Source organism: Cyclopterus lumpus, chromosome 7 (assembly GCF_009769545.1).
Source record: "Cyclopterus lumpus isolate fCycLum1 chromosome 7, fCycLum1.pri, whole genome shotgun sequence".
In the NCBI taxonomy this organism is placed as follows: Eukaryota; Metazoa; Chordata; class Actinopteri; order Perciformes; family Cyclopteridae; genus Cyclopterus; species Cyclopterus lumpus.
Genome location: NC_046972.1, coordinates 7,740,968 through 7,751,709, shown reverse-complemented (window position 1 = coordinate 7,751,709; position 10,742 = coordinate 7,740,968).

Sequence of the window (10,742 nt, the reverse complement as noted above, 5' to 3'; positions counted from 1 at the left end):
TTTCCTGCTATACATGTTAATAGACATTACATGTTGGCTTCACTTGTATGTGCTTCCCCAAAATCCTTGTAAGTCAGTGTTGAGAAATAAATAAATGTCATGATGCGACAACGTTGAGGAACAAATATGACTTTGAAGGGTTAGGTTAGGTTAAAACAACTTTGTTGAGGTTCACTCATCTCACCTTTGCTCCCATCATTATCACGGCCATGAAAGAGCGTTGTCACTTGAATGTAAACGTATCTTGCTTTGGGGCATTTACTGAAACAGGTAATGTTGTCTCTCTTCTTGACAGTCTGCAAATATACTGTACATTCCCTCCTTCTGGGAAAAGCCTTCCCCCTCCATCTCTTGCGCTCCCTTCCCGCCCTCTTCTCAACCAATAAGCAGCAGCATATGAATGACTCTGTCTCTACAATGAGATACAACCGTGGTGCGATATAGGGTAGCGGAGCACAGATAAGGGGGGAGAGAGCGAGCTAAGAGAAAGAGGAAGATAGAAAGAGAGAGAGAGGACTGAAGGGGGTGTAGAAGCTGGTGGAAATAGATCAAGTGTCGTCTACATTAAGGTAAAACCTGAAGGGACACAGGAAGGGGGGAGGGATGGGGTAGTGATAGATCATAGGTGTATACAACTGTTATCACCAGCCAGGAATCAAACAGAAACAACCAGCTGTATAAACACAAATATATTATATTGCCTTCTAATTAGTTTTCAACCTTTAAAAAAAAAGAAGTATTTAACACATTATTGTATATGTTTTGTATAATACAATTGTATTAAAATGTCCAGTTTATTTTTAAATTCCATGCAGATTTGCAATTTGAGAGTGGTCGTCCTGTATCCACAAGGTACCGGGTTCGATTCCCGACCTCCCCGTAGTTACATGTCGTAGTGTCCTTGAGCAACACGCTGAACCCCCAGTCACTCCCCTGGTGCTTCACTACAGCCCACTGCTCCTTAATAACTAAAGATGGGTCAAATGCAGAGAAGAATTTCTCCACTGTGGGATCAATGAAGTGTACATTATAATTATTATTACATGTACATTTGATGTATGGATGGAGCCAAATTGACAGCGAGAGAGTGATAATGAAGGTATCCACAGTGTAAGTGTAAGTAAAGAAAGAATACAAAATACATGTAAGATGTGAGGTAGACAGAAAGAGGAGAGGGGGATGGCGAGTACAGCTATCCAGATGGCTAAAGATACAGGAGGTAGGAAGGAGTGAGAGAGCATAGAAAAGAGAGCGAGAGAGCGAGAACCCGAGATCTACAGCATGTACTGTGTGGAACAGACCGACCCCTTTCTGTGGCATTACATGTTCACTTTACATCTGACTCCATTCTCACTATGTTTACAGACTTATTTGTCACACATAGGCCCGGGCCGTGTGTACATTTGTGTGTGTATTTTACACACACTGTTGTTTACATGATCAGCAACCGTGAAGAGGCGTCATCGCAATTTATTCACCGTACACATTTTATCAAGTTGCGTGTGAGTGCGAAAAAGAAAGAGAGAGATTATTTGAGGAGGAGAGTGTGAATGTGTGTGCATGTCGGAGAAAGAAAAGGAGTGTTTGGACATTTTAGTTTGTTGCTGGATCTTTTTCTTTCTCCGACGTGCGAGTTGAGGCCAATTTTCCCTTTCCAGCGAGGTACGCGTGTGGGATGTGTGTGTGTGTGTGTGTGTGTGTGTGTGTGTGTGTGTGTGCGTGCGCTTGCATGTTTTATGTGTGTAAGTTAGTTTTTCCGTCTCTTGCAGAAAAGCAGCATTCTGTCACCGCCGTGTTGATTGTGAATGCAAAGCGAGACCGAGTTTGTTATTGAGGCTTTTTATGCTGACGGTCCAGCTCAGAGTGACGTGATTTCTTTTTTTCTCACATCAGCAGAGGAACAAACGCGTATAGGATTCTGTTTCCATTCTGCTGAGTGGACTGCATGTGTCACCGGCCTTTTTGTTGTTGAAATTTTGATGGCGAGGTTGAAAATGATGGTTTGTAGATGCTGAGTAGATGTAGGCCAAATGTCAGACTGTAGCCAGCGCAGGTCCATTATACTGTAGCTGTTGATGTTTGGTTGAGTTGGTCTGTACCTTTTATCCAACACCCAAGTTTGATGTCTCCTCGAGTCACCAATAGCATAACAGCTGTTTGTGCCCGCCTGATTAATGCAAGTCCAATATTCTCTCACCTTCTAGCTCTGTTTTGGTCTCCACCAACCCCTGAAAGAAAAATCTGTCTTTTTAGCTGCTAAATGCTGCGGTTTGGTGGTGGGCAGGTAACGTACAGTTGGTTGTCTACTGAAGACAGCTGCCTGCTGCTGGAGAAGAGGTTGAACTGACACTGAGACTAAACCCTGAATCTGGCCTCCAACCAAAGCAATGAGCCAAAAGAAGTGGCGCTGCAGGGTTGGGTGATAATTCTCTGTGGTTTCATCTGTACAAGCGACAATATGTTCAAGTTGCACATCTATTTGATTCAATGTGAAGCTTTAATATTTTCTGGTGGTGGTCAATGTTGGTTTAGATGAATATTAATTAAAAAGGGGTCCTTTGTGTGGTCAAAATATGGTGGATGGATAAAACATGGTATCCATGTTAATTGAGTCAATGTGAGACTAAAGATGACATCAAACATCAAACTGAAGTTACACTGCCATCCAATGAAATTAACAAAGTGTAAATTAAATCTATTTATTTGAATACAAATCTCTGAAATGGCTTATTTATAACTTTGTTGCTCTGTTGGATGAAAGTAAATAGTAAAAAAAATAGCTTCTTATTTCACCCTGAAGATCTTAACATAGTAATGTGTTTTTTTTTGAGACACACAGTTACGGACCGATTTGAAAACCCTCCTCGATTTAAAGTGTACACACTCCCACGCCAAAGATCTGAGTTTGGGCTGATTCATGGCATCACAATTCTGAACTTTGTTTTAGGAAAATCCAACCCAGAAAAGAAAATGCAAAACACGGACTAATTTTAATTTGGTCATTTCTGACATTCAAGGTTTTTGTTTAGCATCCAAATCTGAAATCTCAGATATCATAGCGTACCTGAATGCACCAACAGGGAAAGGTTCCAGAGCAGTCCCTCAATTCAACGCATTGTTATATATATATATATATATATATATATATATATATATATATATATATATATATATATATATATATTGCACTTATAACATTACAGATATCAGTTGATGGAAATGGACACAGACGCAACAAACGACTCAAGGTCTCTGACGTAAATGCTGCAGCATGTTGGGTTTTGCTCTCAAGCTTGACTCTCTAACGTGATCTTGTCACTGTAAATTTCATGGGAGGTTTCCGAGCACGCAGTTGGAAAAACACTGACCTGTGCTGTGATTGTAGGTTGACTTTGTGACTCTCACCCTGAAAGGCAGTGAGCAGGACCATAGTCACCATCTCTAATCCCCTGAAGGTTCACAAACCTGACCTCACCCGCCAAAAGCTAATTAATGTGGATGTGTTGGAAAGCGATTGTGAAGGAATAAAAGAGAGAACGTCTTTCTCTCTGTGGGCGTGTTAGGGTGTGAGCCTGAAATGTGAGATTTTTACAAATTGTGTGTTGGTGAATGTGTGACACTGAGTGGGCGAGCGAGAGACAGAGGCTCTCAATATATTTACACGCCCTGTTATCAGGAGGTCATGTTCGCAGGAGCCTCCAAATACAAAATGTGTTTGGGTGGCTGCATCGGGAGATAAGATGGCAATAAACACAATATCACAGCTCAAGACAGTATTGGTTTTTTCTCAAATAGATGCTGTCGCTTGAGCTTATGAGTTAAACCCAGAAATAGACCGAACAGAAAAGACAGGGCCAGAGTTGAAATCTGTGGAATCACAGGGAAGACAGTGGTGGATAATGGATTATCTGATGGATGCTTTAACCAGGAGATCGGAAACTACCGCAGTCGCAAAGTGAATGTGTTGGAATTTGTACTCCGTAGACGAGCATGGACCCAATGGGCAAACAGCCAATGCAATGCGTACTAGAATACAGGCAGGGGACACTATCTCATGTCCAAATGAAAAGGCTTTTTTCTATCCTCGTCCAGACCAATTTTGGTAAAAATCAAACCAAGCATATCGGCGTCAGTATATAGTGACATTTGCAGTTCTACACAAAGAGCTTCCTGCCATTGGTCAGTGCCCTGTCAGGACAAACCTGACATCATGCAGGACAACTGGAACTAAAGCAACAAATGAAGCTCCCCATGACATACAGTATTTCTACGCTAGTTGGAAAACTAACCAACCAATCAGAGCTGTGTGGGCGGGGTTAATGCATGCCATATTCCTGCATATGCATCTTCCTGAGTCTGGGAAAAATAGTCAGAAAAGCGTATGTGAGATTGACACTGCTGTACAGGTTGTTGCAAGTCAATTCACAGAAAGAACAACTCTTACACTCCAACATATTTTTATACTAAAATATTTGAAAACCTTTAACTTTGACTGCAAACCAGTTTGCATCAGTAGGTGTTTGATACACAAAAGTTTAGGGTGAAAAATCACTTTACCAGCTTGTTTGGAAAAGGTCAAGTTGATCCAAGTTTGCAGCATGAAACGTTAATATAGGTTTGGGTTGGCACCTGCCACACCCTTGAAATCTTTATTAATGAAGGAACACAAGTCCAGATTACGAAGGCTTCCTGGTTTTGGCCGTCAGTGCCCCTCCAGTGCTCAGCAGGGATGTGTAACAGGCACCAGTCTCGTCGGCCCTGACCTCATGTAGTGAGCAGCGTGCAGCGCTGCCTGAACCACCTCAGACAACACTGCAGGTAGCACGAAGATGCCACGGTGGGCCCTTCAGAGCGTAGTCCTGTGTCTAGCACAGGGTCAAACGGGAGACTGTTAATGTGGTTTCCGCTATCAGGCCAAACACAGCTCACAAAATATGACTGTGCTTTCGTTTTAAAGAAATAGTTCACTTGGTTCATGTTCTTCACTAAGAAAGGCTCCTCTGTGCCAATACAGGCTGACAACGTTAACCTCTTCGCAGTATGTTTTCAGTTCATTTAAGTTAATTGTAACATTTTTGGTTGCCTTGTCTTAATAATGTCTTATTCAGTGTTCGGTTTATACAATATGGCAAACCAATAGGTCACCTCACGGTGACTATGTACACTTCTCAGTTGGTAGAGGTGAGATGCTGCTTGGCTGATAACAAGTTGCACTTAAAAAGACAAAACCTCACACCACATGATTAACATTAAACCTCACCATCAGAGACCATTTGTATGCTGAGCTATCTTCCCCCTGCCAATGACAGACAGAGGTTTGCATTAAATGGAAGCTTTATATTATTTATTCTTTGGAAGGGGTTCAGAGTGACAGTTTAAGGATTATTTACATAAATGTTCACCCTCCCTGGAGGAGTTTCCCCACTATTGTCTTCACACGGAGCGTTTCAGCGTCATGTGACGGGTCCTCTCATCCTGCCAAGACATCCTGTCTGCGTGTAGCTCTGGTGTTAACAAATGGATCGTCTCTGAGGAGAGATGTGACCCGACGCACTCCGAAAATCTGCAGGGTCGACGACCAAACTGCACATCTCCTCCGTCTCTGCCAGAAACCGACGTAATGGGACAATTAATAAGCCAGCGCTGGTCAGAAGGGACTCTCCAGACACTGAGACAGAGGCTGACGCACAGCAGCCGGCCCTGGCATGCACATGGATACAGGTGCTCTGGGTCCCTTTGGCTTGTATTTACCTTTTTCCATCCAACATTGCAGGATTGGTTGGAAGAGGTTGAATTCATGTAAACCTGGCATGGTAAACAATTGACGGGCACGCCACTTCTCGTGATAACTAGAATGAAAGCGGATGATTGTTCTGCACTGAGCAGAAATACATAATCATTACATTCAATAACATAGTGAAAAAGAAAAAGACTGACATATTGCCTTCACTTCACCCTTGTTGGAAAGATCACACACATACTTGATGTTACACTTATCTTACACTTAATATACAAACCTAAACATCAGAAGCAAACAGTGCTGACACACACACACACACACACACACACACACACACTAAATTAAGTTTTGGCACACTTTTCATAGCTTACCAGTTCTTAATTTAAAAGTGATTCCTCACCATAAAGTATTGTAGGCACAATGGTCACGCTGCTTAAGAAAACAACCCGACAAAAATGTAGCAAATTGAATGATAATGACTAAAGATATGATTTACATACGTCATATCTATTCATGCCTGGACAACTGATTAATTCAGAGACTCCAGCGTATTTGAATGGAGGTTAGCTGACAGTCAAGTCATTCATTTTGTTTATTCATTCATTCACTTGTTATTGGCCAATCTGCCCCCTGGTGGCCATTAAGAGGCAAGGCGACTGATTTACAATTTTATATCAAATGCAGGGGAACAGCTTTTGAAATAAATTATTTTTAACTTACATTTTTCACCCTTATTTCTTTATTTCTGAACTGTCCCACCAATCACTTTTCTCTCTTTCTTCCAGCTTAATGAACCGCATGCTAAATTGTAATGATTACTCAGTGCTGCTCTGTCCATACTGTGGTGATGATTGTGGGCGAATGACACCCGACACTTGCCGTTTGCCTCGTTCAGTTCGGGATACATTTCCTCTGACTTTCATTTGTTTGTCGGAGAATATTATGCTGTGCTCGGCCATTTTCTCCCAACTGCACTAGCGAAGGTCACGCTCGAGTTTTCTCATTATGTTTTCGCCACCTGACAGTAAATGTTACCTGTATTGGTGCTGTGGCTGAATATGGTGTGTGCATGCACTGTGTGTGTGTGTGTGTGTGTGTGTGTGTGTGTGTGTGTGTGTGTGTGTTAAAGCTGAAAAGTACAGACACAGCACCACCTGGAACAAAGTACATCAGTACGCTGTTTGTGTGTCTTTGTGCATCAACTCACTACAACCTTTTCTTCCTCTATTGGGATTTCTTCATAGTCAATATGTTTCAACCTTTTCTAATATTACGGAACATTACAATTATTTACTGCTCTCTGCTTTACCCTTCAATGTGATGTATTCAAAGACGGTGGATGGGAAACATTTTTTGGTGTGTTGTTTCTTCCTGGAAACAATCAGCACCCAACAGTCTCTTGAAACTCGTCTTGTTCATAAACACAAACGCAATGAGTCTCAATAAATTGCTTCATGTGAGTAAATAAACGGCGACGACATGCGGATTTTGATTCAAACCCAAATCACTAATTTCCCCATTTAAAAATGATAAAACCCCCTGTGTTTGTTAGCTGACAGAGGCGGGCACGGAGCGACAATTTCCTCTGGGGCACAGAGTTTAATTTCCAGTCGTGCTCCTGCAGTCATTTGGACTCAGTGGGGGGTTTGGCACAGCAAAAAACGTGGGATGTTTTTGTTATCGGCATGAAATTAGGGAAAAATGGGATTTTTATATTTAGGTCACTTGATGTGTTCAAAGGTTTGCGAGCTTCAGCGGCTTCAAAAGGAGCTGCAAGCTTCTGCTCCTGTTATCGCGGAGACTTGTCTGATTTTATTAATGTGACTCCAATAACGAGCTGTTCTCAAAGCCTCCACTTTTAGACACGCATGTCACAGAACGATGAAGATGCAGCACCCAGTCAACAGTTTTCACACACAGTAAAGCGAGTAACTGGAATATGGAGAGAGCTGGAGGAAGAAAGGGGACAGAAAGAACAGAAGCCAGATGAGAAAGTTTGATGTCAGAGAGACATAGCCCATGTGACATGGCAGGCTATGTCTCTCTGACATCCTATTTGGAAGTCGGTACAATGCAAAGTTTATTGTTGGCACAAAAAGACGCAGAGGTTTCAGGCTCCGAGGTTTAAGCGGTACACTGGGTCTATATTTCACCCCCTGAGAGCAGCACGTACCTGTCACAGATGTTTTACTGCTTTCAGAGGGTGTGAAATAACTCTTTTCATGGTTACTCACTGAAATAGAACTTGCATTCAAAAGTCCAGAGACCACGCACTGTACTTTTAAAATACGATGTCATTTATTCAGCACTCTGCCTGATCTGAGAGCAGATTAGGCTAATCGACAGTGTTATGCATGTATTAACAGAGACGTGGACCACGTCCCGGCTGCCAGAAGGTAAAGTCACATTCATTTTGTAGCTTGCACGCTATTTGCTGACTGGCAGTTGGAGACTTGATGGACACAAAACACTGGTTGAATCATATGTAGTACAAATGAGCAGCTGTGTAGAACATATAAGATCCTTTTATAAAAAAAGAAATACATATATATAACAAGTCAAGGAGATTTGAAAAGAATAACATACATTCACTGAGCTAAAAACCCTGGAGTGTGCACCACTAGCGGTGAGCTGAAGCTATACAATTTACACCCTACAAAGAGAAAAGGGCACTTCAAAATGATTCATTGTGGGTTCAATTTAAAATTAATTTAGCAACTTTGTTTGGGGGCTTCTGCCACAGCAGAGGACCAGTGGTGATTGGTACTGAGAGGCATGGCCTCGTGCTCAAACAACAGAGGGAAAGAGTTGGAGTTGTTGGAGAATAAACAGAGAGTGAATAATAATGGACTCACATTTTAACAGGCGTCCATAAAAACAAAAACAACTTTAAAACCATTAAAATATGTAAAACGACCTGATGAAGGCAGCTTGCCTCAGTTTTCATTGTTCTTCACAAATTAGAGAGGAGTCATTTTTCAAGACTATAACATAGACTCCCCAAACCTCTTCAATCATCAATCAAATCAATCAATCAATGCAATGGTTTTAACCGTAGAAAAACAAAACTAATGCAAAAAAAACCCCAAATAAATTAAAAAGCTAAAAACTGAAATTGCTCTTACCCACCTAACAACATCATTGAATCAAACACAACAGTCGTTACAAGTGACACATGTGAGGCGTGTTGGTGAAGTGAGCAGCTGTCAGCGAACCCTGCAGCTCACTTTGGGTACAACACCTCCGTGTTTCTGACGGCCTCGCTGACTGAGCAGTCCGTCGGCGTGTCTCTGATTCGGTTTGACAGTCCTGTATGACAGTTAATGAGCAGAATAAAGGGAGGAAAGAGAGAGAGAGAGAGACAGAGAGGAGGAGAGAGAGGAAGTGCGAGGTAAATCCAGCAGGACTCAGCAGTTCTGTTGCGTTGTGCCAAGGACGGCCTGCGCATCCTCGCCGTCACGCGGCAACCTCATGACTCCAGCCTCGCCCCTTATTGATCTGGTTCTCTCTGTATTGAGAAATGTGTGTGTGTGTGTGTGTGTGTGTGTGTGTGTGTGTGTGTTTGTGTGTGCTCACTGAGCTTCATGACCTTCAGGCCTCCGCGGCCCAATTAAAACCCGGGATCTTGTTTCGGACATGTGCCGCCTGGCCTTCTGGGATTGGCACCACTCGGTTCGTGCATTGAACGCCACACATGATCAATGTCTCACCACCGCCTTTACCGACGAGTCTGATTTCAAGTGGAATTAGCTTAGCGCTCGTTTGTGCGAGCCAGCTGTGCGCCTCTTGGCTTATAATGTGACAAAATCAAATCAGCAGCAAATAATTCACAACTACAACCTAAAGCCTAATGGCACCATATTCAGCCCGGCTCAAATTTTTTCCGTCTGTTTCTGTGGAGCAATATATTGTTCTTTCAGATTTATTTCCACCGCCCTGTTAGGAGCGTACTGCAGACATTCAGGCAACTAACGGCAAAAAGAAAAGCTCAAACACTTTTAGAATCCAATCATTCAGAGGGAAAATTAGAGGCTAAAAAACGCTCTCTGTTACACGTGTTTATGACGAGATTCGGTTTATTTCTAATCCAAAACAGAAATAGCCCCATATAAAAATAAGTCTGGTAAATAAAAATAAAAAAAGACTATCAAGTCTAAACAGAAACCCGTGTTTTTTTGGCCCTTTTGCAACAAGAACAAAGTCTTGAATTGTTCAGTGAAAATACAAAACCAATTCACACCTTTACAGGCAATGTTTTTCTCTGCGTTTTTTTCCCACGAAGTAGTGTGACGATTGGCGAAACATATCGGGGGACGGCTCAGGGGAGGATGCTGAGCATACAACGCACATTACTTTGACATTGGAGACTGGAGTTCATGTGCCCTCTCATTCTTCATCTAAGCTTTGACTTATTTGTAATCTTAGCTCAGAGCTTGAAGACAGGAGACCTTGTGACAACATGACCACCGAGCTTCCAGCTGAACGAGCTCATTCGTCATGCGGGCGTGACGGATGTGAGCGGCCTTCTGGATCTTTCTGCGTTTTTGTTCAGTGACTCCTCTTCAGAAGGCCCAGCGATGACGCCTGAGCCAGTTCCATTCGGTGATGAAGGGCACCTCAAATTGGGATGATTTTTCAAACATAATTATCCCAACATCAAGCATCACAAACTACCCATGTTCAAAACAATATATAGCAGAGAAAACACTTTTTTTGGAGATGCAGCATTTAGTGAGATTTGTGGTTGGTGGAGCTTCGGACCCACTTCACTACGTTTTAAAGTGAAATGCATCAACTGGGTGGGATTTGTGAGCAAAAGGAAGCGGTCAGCTCTATGAAGAGCGTTGTGCTCTTGTAAACAATGTTGTGCTCCAGTGAGTTTAATATAATAATCAACACAGTGGTTGTATATGAATGCTGACGACACAGCAGAGTCACACCCACAAAGCATTTTAAAGAAGACGGGGTCAGTGTTTCAAGACAGGCCTTTTTGCAGCAAACA